Genomic DNA, 9,078 nt, shown 5'->3' with positions numbered 1-9,078 from the left:
CCTTGTAGGGTTGTTACAAGAATTCAGTAAATGAATTGTGTAGAAGCACCGCGCCTGCTGCAGAAAGCGCTCATCAAATATCTGCAATACAATAAAGTTCCAGGCCTGGGCGCCCGTGGGGATCTTAGCTGACCGAGCACAGGCTCAGCTCACCGGCAGAGTCAGCCTCTGGAATATTCCATGTGCCTCCTTTGTGGGGACTTGGCTCCTGATGTGTTTGCTGCTCTGAGGGCTGGGCTTCCTCCCTGGGCTGCTCAAGTCCCTGTGGTGGCCCCTCAGAGCTGCAGCTGTGACTAGGCAGGCTCACCCCAGCTTCTCAGGAACAGCCCCACGGTTTCTTGTGCATGCCTCCCCAGGGCCCACAGTTTGCAGTTGGGTTTTGTTTCACTGTGAGTATTTCCAGCCAGAAGCAGTGGGGACAAGTACAGGTGGCAGGGTTAGGAGAGGGTGGCCCGATTCTCTTCCCAAGTCGGCCATCAACTGGCTGTGTGGCCAACCAGTGGAGCATGGCTGTGACCTGAAGGAGGTCCCGGAGGCCCCTTCCAGATCTAACCTCCTTTTTCATCTAAGTGCAGCAAGCTCAGCAAGCGAGGCCAGAGCGTTCTCTCTAACTTCCCACAACTGGTACCGGTAGAATGTTTCACAATTTCTGAACTGCCAAACAGGAGTTGCTGTCCCTCCAGCCCGGCTGGGCTGAGTGACCGCCTCTCTAACTGGCTGTGACCCTCTCAGGCCGGTTCTGCATAATCAGAATAAATTGGAGGCTAAAATATTTGTCTGGACAATTCTGATCACAAAACGCCCCTTCCTTTGATCTTTCAGTCAAAACAAGGTATTCTCCCTGAATTCTGATGATATTAACCTTGAGCCACACTTGTTTGGCTGGGCAGGCAGGATTCTCAGGGCTCATTAAGGCCCTGTTTCTCAGCTGCTCTGCTCCAGTGAGGCCCAGGGCTTTGTGCTTTGCTTCTGTAATGCAAATGGTTATTGGCAAGTGTGGAGTTGGGCCTGGAAGCCCAGACTCCAGTGGTGCCAAGCTGCTACCTGCATTTTGTCTGCACGTTCAGGAGTCAGGTCGAGCCCCCTACAGAGGGACAGCTGGATAGTGGGGGCGTCAAGAGGAGGCACAGCTACCGGAGCAATGGCACTTTTTGGGAGAGATTATGGAGATCAAACAGTCTTTCTTTCCGTCTTCCTGCAGAAAGCATTCGTCAGGAGTTTCAGCGATTAGCTCCCTCAGGTGAGTCATTGGCCCCAGCTGATTGTGCCAACTAACCATGGACTGCCCACCTTCCTCCCTGCCCTTTTCCATGGTCTGGGAATCTTTCAAAACTATGATTGTAAAATTGGGGGCATGGCTATATGCTACATAATGTCTCCTGTTTCTACCACAGGGCAGAGAAAGGGCTTTGAGACCAATACATTGGATTTTTATTATGCATGTTACCTTTTTAGACCATTTCACGTCTCAGGGTGGTTGGAAAGGACATTACTGTATTTTGTCTGCCAAGAATCCTTTCATTTGGCCTGGTTGCATGGCTCTGCAATGCATGAGGCTGCTAATTACTGTAACTACCTCTATTTCACCCTCGTTCCAGCCTTGGGGGTAGGCATGTGACCCAGGCAGGCCAACTGTAGTATTTATTGAGTGCATAAAGTATTGTTTGTGGGATTAATATAAGGGATGTTTTCATCCTTAGCCTTAACATTTGCTTCTCAAAGCGGGTCATGGATGCTATTGGAAGTGCATAATAGCAGGCGAGGGAACCCAGCAGCCACAGAATAAATAATCATGCAGCTCTTCTTAGTTCATCGATTAAATGAATCCGATGTATTTTTCTATTAAAAGACAATGGGTGCGTTATGGAGTGGAATATGAAAATCAAATGACTCTTTGAGATAACAGACAGGAATTCAAAGGAAGTCCTTGCACGTAGAATGGATGCTGTCCTTCTCCATTCAGGGTGCCGTGATGACGGGGTCTGTGAACGCAGAGGATGAACAGTGCAGGCCTGAGAGCAGGAGGTGAGGGCTCCAGCCAGCCTCTGTGGAGCCCACACACGCCATTTAGGCTCGCTCATTGGTTTTTTTCATCCAAAAAGTGAGCTTGTGTTCAAAAGTTTCTCTAAGAGTCTAACATCCTCGCTTTGCTGTGTGAGCTACCGAATTGCTTGTCAGAAGTGTTAAAAAGGGATCGCATTGATTAATTCATTAGTTACAGGGTTTCACTAGTTTAATTTTAGGTCCAATTCTGTGATTCTACTCTGAACCTTAGCCATGTATATGTAGTGCAATCATTTATGATGGGGATGGACGGTTTTTAGAAGGATGGTATACCTCGATTTTTATAGTAGTAGTTGAAGAGTATCCATTTGTTGTTGATGTTAATAACTATCATATCTATCGTGACCCTATCATCATGCATATATATCATAGTACGATACCATTAATGCTGTATCATAAAGTCAATAATCAAATAATGATTTACATATTTTAATACTTAATCATATGAGTATATGTGGCAATGTGTTTAAAATTTTTTTTTTTCAACGTTTATTTATTTTTTTTGGGACAGAGAGAGACAGAGCATGAACGGGGGAGGGGCAGAGAGAGAGGGAGACACAGAATCGGAAACAGGCTCCAGGCTCTGAGCCATCAGCCCAGAGCCCGACGCGGGGCTCGAACTCACAGACCACGAGATCGTGACCTGGCTGAAGTCGGACGCTTAACCGACTGCGCCACCCAGGCACCCCATATGGCAATGTGTTTAAAGCAAAAAAGAAAGTTGGTGGGGCATAAACCCAAGTAGGGGACCCCTCTGGTATTTGTAGGGAGAAGATGAGGGCTTTTGTTTGTTTGTTTGTTTAAACATGCAGAGTTAATGTAGAGCTTTTCCTGGCAGAGCTGCAAGAGGGCTGTGACAGAGACATTTAACGCTTGCTAAATACTCCATACTTCTCAGCCTCTCCTGAGAGTGGGCAGGGCCACATGACAAGTTCTAGCCAGTTGACTGAGTGGAATGGTGTGTGCATCACTTACAAGCTGAGGTGGAAAAAAAGCTCCGGAGAGACCCCCTAGCTCTTTTCTCCCCCCTGCCACTGAGACTGTGGACGTTGTGTTTTGGGATGATGGAACCATCAGATGGGAACCACCAGGATCTTTGAGACTGTGCTTAAAGGAAGCTGCCAGGGCCATGGGCGAGGCTGACTTTGAAATAAGCTATTGTGTTAAGTCCTTGAGCTTTTGGGGTTGGTTATTACCAAAGTATAGTTTGGTCTGTCCTGTCTGATTCATGGACTGATTTTTATAGTTCTATAGATCTTAAAATGCAAACTTGATGATGCCACCTCTGGCCTGAAAGCCACCAATGGCTGCCTGACCTCTTGGGACAATATCACAATCCTTTCCATGAAGCTGCCCATCTCCAGGCCTTCTCTTGTACACTCCTCTTGGTGACCTCTTCGCCTGGCCGGCTCTACTTCATGCTATTCCCCATGGGAAGCCTGGGGGAGGCCTGCCCTCACCCTTACCCCCACCTGGCTTCCTCTGACCTACTCAATAAGTATTTTCTACTTCTCATTCAGAGGCTTATTCTCATTGTGATTTGAGTGATTATCTGTGCAAATATTGCCTGATATCTTCCTACCATGGAGAACAGAGGCTAAAGATGCCTTACTCACTGCTGTAGCCTCAGAGTCAGGCCCAAGGCTTAGCACATGCCAACATTTGAGCAAGTAGTTGCAGACTCCAGAACTGTGAGGATTTTTCTGTACGAGTCTGAAGGACTACCTCTCTCCTGTGAGGGGCAGTTCTGGGGCAGCAGGCCAGAGGCAAAGCCATTTATGCTACATAATAATGACATTACCAACAACACTGATGATAGCACCTGGTAAGTTTTTGAACACTTGGCTCCACGCTCAGAGCTTTCATCCTCTCCATAACTCTATCACGTAGGTACTGTTACTACACTTGACCTTAGCCAAAAGGCAGAGAAGCGATGTGGGTACCGTTACTAACTCCATTTTATAGGTGAAATCACTGAGGCATAGAGACCTTAAGTTCACATGGCTAACAAGTGGTGGGACTGACACTCTAACACTCCTAAAAATGTTCCTCCTTGGTTCTGAACCTGGATCCTGGGGGGCCCTCTGCATGGTCCTCCATCTATTCTCTTTGGCAGGTGGAGAGACACCTTGGAAGTGACAGAGAGAAGGAGTACTAGGCTGCACTGTGGCAGGGGGATGGACAGGAGGGCCGGCCTTCTTGTGGCCCTAGAGATCTTAGGACACTGTGGGATGCTCAGCAAGGGTAGCTTGGGAGGGACGTGAGGCTTCCCCCCTGTTGTCATTTAAGGGTGTGTGAAATGGACTTAGAAGGCATCCGAGATGATTTTTTCATTACAAAGATTGTCTTTGGTGACTTGGAAAAAGGTTTAGTCCAGCACCGAACATGATTTTTCTTTTCTCCTAATTAATTTATTTTCTGCCAAAGAAATTGACTGTGTCCCTTTAAGCAGCACCAACCCCAGAGCAAGGTGCCCCTGGAGGGAACCATGGGATCAATTTTTCAGCCAGGGACTATACAGCTTGGCTATACAGGCTTAGGGCTTTTAATTTGCTTATACATAGAGTGGCTTGAGCTCTATACATCACCAAATCAATGCAAATCAGGTTACTTGAAGCTGGTTCAATTTTAAAAGAATTTCATTAACCAGCAATAAAAGGCCTCGTTTAATATGATTACTATAGGATCCCAAGCTCATCAGGAAGGATTTCTTTTCTATAATGATCTTAACATTTATATTATGGCATTTTCTAAGAAAATAAAAAAGGGAAGCAAAAAAAGCATACTAGTGGGAGACACTGAAAATAATGCTTTTATTCTTTAGGAATTCAGTGTTGGAACCACCATTACATGAGCTTCTTTTCCCAAATGGCAAGGACCTCGGGGAGGAAACATGTTAATTTAAAACTTCATGTGTGGATGTCTGTAGACACACGCCCCTAGACACATGTTCATTGCATTATCTAATCCACACAGAACTGTAACCACTCCAAGGCGGAAGAGAGCTTAGTGGTATTTAATACAATAGCTTAATTTTACTGAAGAAACTGACGCCCAGAGACTGTAAATGGTGATCAAAGGTCAACCATCTGGTTAGCAGAGGTGAGGGACTGGAAATCAGGTCTTTGCCCCCCTCTCTGGAACTCTCCACTGATTTCAGAAACTGTAAGCCCTTACCCCATTCACAGCAGGTGATGAGAGGCACAGTGGGAAATCACTTCCCTGGAGGTTCTTTTCATAAAAAGGGAATCTTGCAATTTTCAACAACATGGATGAGTTTTGAGGACATCATGTTAAGTGAGGTAAACCAATCACAGAAGGACAAATACTGCAGGATTCCTCTTACCTGATGAAAGGTATCCAGAGCAATCAGATTCCTAGAATCCACGAGTGGAATGGTGGTTGTCAGGGGCAAGGAGGATGGGAAATGAGGAGTTGATAGCCTTCCAGCATAAAGTTTCAGCGAAGCACAAAGAATAAGCCCTGGAGTTCTGCTTACAACATTGTACCTACAGATGACAGTACTGTATTGTGTCCTTAAACGTGTAAGGAAGGAGATCTCATGTTAGGCATTCTTACCACAGGAAAATAAGTTGTAAAGATCCATTTGGTGTGAAGACATTTATATTTTTATATGGTGAAGCTGGCATCACCTTTGGTGGCTTGGGAAAATGTTTAATCCAGCACTGATCATGGATTTTATTTTCTCCTAATTGATTTATTTTCTGCCAAAGAAATTGAATGTGTCCTTTAAACAGCACAGTTCTCAAATCAAGTGTCCCTGGAGGGAAGTGTTAAGGAGGGAAGTTCCGTTTCATCTCACCAAGATTTCACCCCTGTGCCCACCCCCCACACTAACTCCATCTTCTCCTGGGGGAGTGTCAATCCTGATTTGTAGGAGGCTGTTCTTGCTGGGCCCTGATTGGCTACCGGGTGGGGTTAGTAGCTTTAAAGACCAGCACCCCATCACCATGCTCCCCCATGTCCTAGGTCTTGCTGCCATGTAGTAAACTCACTTGCATTCTCCGGGTCAGGTCCAGCCACTTCTGCTTCTAGTCTTCCTCTTCTGCTGATCATGTAACTTGGAAGGAAAGGCATCTTGGGTCCTCTCTGCAGCCCACTCACCCTAGAGTCAGAGGACAGAGATTGGAAACCCAAGGAAGGAACTTGAGCCTCAGCACCAAGTTCTGATTTCAGCTTCCACCAAAAAGACTACATTAGGGGATATCAAGATGTTGCCCAGCTACTCAAAAAGCAGTCTTTTGTTTTATATCTGGTTGGGAACTTAAAGACGAGGAGGAGTGAGAAGCAGGACAGGGACTGACTGTTCCTAGGTTTTCTGACATTAATCTAAGGCTACAAACCCTTGTCCAAAGGGGCCCAGAAGTGGTCACTAGGCTAGGAAGTTGGTCCTAACATGTGGTCAAGGTTAAAAATCAGTGTGTCCAGAAATAGGGAATGTTTAATTTATATTGGGATGATGTAGGATTTTGCGGGACATGTAGACTGGCTCCCTTCAAAGACTTCAATACAGAACTAGACAGCCGAAGTCTTGGCCACTGTTGAGTTGATGGGATTTGGGTGCTCCCAGGGCAACCTGTGTCACCTTTCCCATGTGACAGAGCGATGGTTACAACCATGAGTTTGGGAGATGTTCAGATAGTTTGACTCCTGCTCACTGCTTATTGAAGTTGAGGCTTTGGGAGAGACACCTAATTAGTCTGATGCTTGGTGGTGACCGTAGAGATTGAGTTATCCAACCATATACAGCAGACACTGGATAAGCCCGGCCATTGTTACTGCTCAGTCACCCTACTAGGGCGTGAGATCCTCATGGGCAGCGTGGTGGTATCCCATTCATCTTTGCACCGTAGATTCCTATTTTGAGCCAAGAACATGGCATATGCTCAGTAAAGGCTTTCTGAAGGGGGGGATAGATGGATAAAGACGACTGGTAATCTGCAAAGCAATTGCTCATCATGTGTACTTGGAAGGTGTATGGGGCCGATGGGACTTTATTCATCCCCCATCCCCCACTCTCCTCTGGTTTGCTCAGCACCCTCGTCCCTTGGGCTCCCCCCACCTTCTAGCTTCTGGTTGGGTTTGGCCAATGGCAGGCACCACTAGAAGACAGGAGAGTGGAAAAGAGTGAGGTTGGGGTGTTTCTTTCTGCTGCTGCCTTGCTTTGCTGTCACAGTTCTGTGGCTACGGACCTCAACTCCTGTCTGGGAAGCCCCTTCTCACCAGCTGTCAGTAATGTTTTCCTTCCTTGTCCCTCCAGACCAGGACTAAACATGGCGTCCTGCCATTGCTCGTCCCTGGCTGCCTCAGAATCCATTTGGGGACCCTTTGCCCTGCCCACACCTCTTCAGTCAAACCCTCCCACATGGAATTGTCTCTGCTGCCAGGGCCCTGACTGACATTCCTGCAAGCAGTTCTTTTAAGAGCATCGACATACATCAAGAGCTTATCTATATCAGTTTGTGGCAGGCTTTTAAGAAGGGAAAGAACCACTGGAAGGGTAAGTTGGGTCCTGCTGAGTTAACTTGAAATTTTAGTAATTGTGTTTTGTTATTCACAGAGGAAGAAGGGAGAGGGCATTTGCAGTGTGCGCAGTACAAGACTGAGGCAGCAACATGCCCATTTTACAGAGGAGGACAGTGAAGCTTTAAAAAGCCACCTGTCCTGTCCCAGGTTGGCTCCTCGTCTCTGGCAGACAGGTCAAGGTGGCATTCCATCTGTTGCTTATATTATAGTTCGTGAGCAGAAAGAAAACCCAATAGGACTTCTTTGTTGAAAGGCCAGTTGAGCCAGAGGAAGCAGATTTGGTGCTTCAGTGGCAGAACGTATTTTTCTTGAACTCCACTGGACATTTCTGGCCATGGCAACATTCTGCTCTGGCAAGCACTTCTTAAATTCCTCAGGTAAGAATGAATTTTCTCTGAGACCACCAAGAGGCATGGAAGAGGACAGCCTCTCTTTTCTGCACAAACGCTCTGGAAGGGTCTTGGGACACGAGCAGCATTCTAAAATATGGGGCAAAAGATGTCGGTGTTGGGGATCTTGGCCCCAAGCAGCAGTGGAAGCCACAGAAACCAGGGTCTGATTTAGAGCAGATGTGAGAGGCTGCCGGGGCCGTCTGTCCTCAGCTCATTCAGCCCTTCTGTTGTGTCTGCCTCTGTTTGCCGCCTCAGCCCCAGTGGCCTGGGCTAACGCCGCTCTATTTTTAGTTCACATTTCACCTTTCTGTCTGTGAGGTGCTTTTCCCAGCTTAGGAAAACACACTGCAGCCACCGGCACAGGCCCCCGTGACCTCGGTGGAGGGGAGAGGCTCCCACTTGGAGCCAAGCAGGGCTCCTTCTGGGGGTCTCAGAGGAAGGCTCTCGTGGTCCGTGAATTCTTCAAGGTTGCTTAGTAGCACTGGTCGTCTTGAGATGCCAGGACTCTATCCTGACATTAAAGGAGAACACAGGGCGAGGGGCCCCTGGATTGAATAACTGACAGCCCAGGCTCAGTGGAGGAAGGCAGCTCGAGGTTTTCTGGCCCCTTGTGCAGGATCTGTATGGGACCCTTGAAAGTGCAGCTCCCTCACATCTTCTTCATTCTTGTTTTTTAAAAAATTAATGTTTATTTATTTATTTGTTGAGAGAGAGAGAAATTGAGAGAGAAAGAGCTGGGGCAGAGAGAGGAGAGAGAGAATCCCAAACATTCTCTGCACTGTCAGCACAGAGCCTGATGTGGGGCTCAACCCCACTAACTGTGAGACCACCACCTGGGCTGAAATCGAGAGTAAGACGCTCAACTGACTGAGCCATCCAGGCGTCCCACATCATCTTCATTCTTGATGTTCTCAACCAGGAGAGGGGAGGGAAACATATGCATTAAATCTCTCTTATTTATTGTTGTTAGTGATAATAATATATGCTAATTAGGAAAAGTTTTGAAAATATAGAAGAAAAACAATTTAACCCTTTGCTACCACCTAGGGACAATCACTGTTAATGCATTAGTATA

This window comes from Felis catus, chromosome A2 (genome assembly GCF_018350175.1).
Source record: "Felis catus isolate Fca126 chromosome A2, F.catus_Fca126_mat1.0, whole genome shotgun sequence".
Lineage (NCBI taxonomy): Eukaryota > Metazoa > Chordata > Mammalia > Carnivora > Felidae > Felis > Felis catus.
The sequence above is the reverse complement of the archived record's forward strand: the minus strand, read 5'-3'. Positions refer to the sequence as shown.